Source organism: Benincasa hispida, chromosome 5 (assembly GCF_009727055.1).
Source record: "Benincasa hispida cultivar B227 chromosome 5, ASM972705v1, whole genome shotgun sequence".
Lineage (NCBI taxonomy): Eukaryota > Viridiplantae > Streptophyta > Magnoliopsida > Cucurbitales > Cucurbitaceae > Benincasa > Benincasa hispida.
In genome coordinates, this window is record NC_052353.1 from 18570971 (window position 1) to 18573852 (window position 2882).

Sequence of the window (2882 nt, forward strand, 5' to 3'; positions counted from 1 at the left end):
CAACACTTAGTCAATTTTCAGGGATTTAAGCTTAACTCAAAGCTACTCACATAGAAATGCCTAGTCCAACACTTAGTCAATTTTCAGGGATTTGAGCTTAACTCAAAGCTACTCAAGGAAAATTTATTCAACACTTAGAAATTTCCTTTTCTTCAACATAGAATTTAACTTTCTCTTAGTTAATCTCTTAATCACCTGCTTAAGTAGGAAAAATGGAAATCTGGGTTTCACATTTAGGCTGTATCTTGAACATTGATAACTTGTAGAAATATAAGTTATTTTGCCTCTTTTATCTAAAACAATTAGAAAAAAGCTTTGAAAATGTGAAAACTTGATAAGGAATTCATGAAAATAATTACATCATGCGATCACACACATATAAAACCTAATCTGCCTAATCATAATTTGTTTAGTGCAAAAAATCTACTAATGTGATCGCATAAACTCTCAACACCATATATGATCACATAGTTTACTAAGTCGGTGGTTTCAGGCGATGAGATATGACATGACATGTGGGCGGTGGAAGTGAAATCAAAGATCAAGTTGGTAACTGATAAGAAAGTTTCACTACAGAACCAATGAACTTTTGATGTGCATGAAGTGGCGCATCAAGGTATGAAATTTAATGCATCTTATCAACACAATCATTAGTAAGAGAAGAAAAGTTGCATCTGAATGCCTATAAATATGCCATGAAATTTCCATGCAAACATAAGAGAAGGATAGGATGAAAACTCTACGAGAAAAAAAAAAAAAAAAAAAAACTCCACTCCTCTTTCTTCCATTTGTAAACCTTAAGAGAAAACTTAAGAATCACCTCGGGAGGTAGAAGAGGAACTCCATTTTCAACGCTCCTAGTGAAGCATTCATTGACAAAGCCAGAGAAAGCATGAAATTGCACACCACGACTTGTTACTCTATCTCTATTTCCTATCTTAGTGTATTTGTATTGTATAAACATTGAAGACCTCTTTCCTTATTATGAATACATATTCAATTCATACCTCATCCATATTTTCTGTTTCCATTATGAGTAACTAGACCATTTATGAGTTGAGAAGCATTTAGCTAACATGAACTAAGCAATATTTAATCCATGTGTTCTACTTGTTTTATGCATACTTATTCAAACGATTGAATAACTCGATAGATTATCCTGAGTAGATTAAATCTAGTTATGAAAGAACTAGAGATTTAGAACCCATAAAACAAGAAGAAAGGTTCTTTAGAAATAAAGAAACATCTTTTGCAACATACACTCATTGCATGCATCCTAGAAATAGGATATTGTGGCTATGTACACTGAAAGGTGTAGGTTATAATTTAGAGTGCACTTCTTGAATGTATGATTTATATATTTGCTTAAGGAATGTTAGTGAATATTCCTCTCAACCTCCCATCTCTCTTTGAATTTCACATTCGTTGTATACACTGTTTCACTTGAAGTGTAAATCCCATCGCATCCATCACTAAAATTAATCTTAGTACTAGAATAACATCAAAATCCATCATCTGTTTAGTGTTCACATTGCATCAAGATCAAAACATTAGTTGTCAGTGCATTCACAACAAAGCAATTCCTGAGTTCGATCCTGGACTCACAAGGATTCTAATTAAGCTTATACTTGGATTTAACTTGATAAAACAGTGCGTTAGAATCTAATATTCAACATTCATTTTATCGCATGGTATGAAGGCACCAAACATAATATACCCATAATATATCCATTGTAGATAATATATATGGTAATATATGACATGAATTATGCATAAACTTTGTCAAATATTGCACATGTAGCATTATTTTCATTCATTAGCAAACTAATGTATATTGGGGGTCCATAGCTCAGTGGTAGAGCATTTGACTGTAGATCAAGAGGTCAACGGTTTGAACCTGGTTGGGCCCTTTTTTTACTTAAGTTTGTAAAAAAAGAAAAAGATTATAAGTCAACCAATATATAGTGGGAGAAGTGAAATGAATAAATATAATTATTTTTTAATATGGTAATAAAAGACATGAATTATGCATAAACTTTGTCNAAGTCAACCAATATATAGTGGGAGAAGTGAAATGAATAAATATAATTATTTTTTAATATGGTAATAAAAGACATGAATTATGCATAAACTTTGTCAAATATTGCACATGTCGCATTATTTTGATCCATTAACAATCCAATTTATATGAGGGTCCATAGCTCAGTGGTAGAGCATTTGACTGCAGATCGAGAGGTCATCGGTTCAAACCCGATTGGGCCCTTTTATTTAAGTTATTTTTGTAAAAAAGCAAAACAATATAAGTCAAACAATATATAATGGGAGAAGTGAAATGAATAAATATAATTATTTTTTAATATGGTAATATATGACATGAATTATGCATAAACTTCATCAAATATTGAACATAGAGCATTATTTTCATCCATACGAAAGTCAATGGATGTAAGGGTCCGTAGCTCAGTGGTAGAGCATTTGACTGCAGATCAAGAGGTCATCGGTTCAAACCCGATTGGGCCCTTTAACTTGAGTTATTTTGTAAAAAAAAGCAAAATAATATTACTCAACCAATATTTGGTGGGAGAAGTAAAGTTTATTATATCACATTATTGCCTCAAATTTAAATAGGGAGAGTTAAATTTAAACCTCATTCTAAAATTAAATAAAACATAATGTTTTTTGAATATGGTAATATATGGTAGCTGTCACACCGCGCTCCTGAGCCCGAGGTGAGGCATGATATTAACTAATAATACTTTAACTAATCTCCTAGTTTCTTTCATTATGTCTGCAGCGGAAAATATTACATGCCTTTATTAGAAACTAGTTTACAAATTCCAGTTACAATTACATGACCCTATCCCGACATTCAATTCATTTAC

At 31.8% G+C, this 2882-nt stretch overlaps 3 non-coding genes across 3 annotated transcripts; all 3 read left to right on the top strand.

Moving 5' to 3' along the window:
- The first annotated feature begins 1838 nt into the window (after nucleotides 1–1838).
- Nucleotides 1839–1910, top strand: TRNAY-GUA. The gene has a single exon. It is a non-coding gene; the product is annotated as a tRNA-Tyr (tRNA).
- A 281-nt stretch (nucleotides 1911–2191) lies between these two features.
- TRNAC-GCA lies at nucleotides 2192–2263 on the top strand. The gene has a single exon. It is a non-coding gene; the product is annotated as a tRNA-Cys (tRNA).
- Nucleotides 2264–2449: 186 nt separating this feature from the next.
- On the top strand, nucleotides 2450–2521 carry TRNAC-GCA. The gene has a single exon. It is a non-coding gene; the product is annotated as a tRNA-Cys (tRNA).
- The last annotated feature ends 361 nt before the right edge of the window (nucleotides 2522–2882 follow it).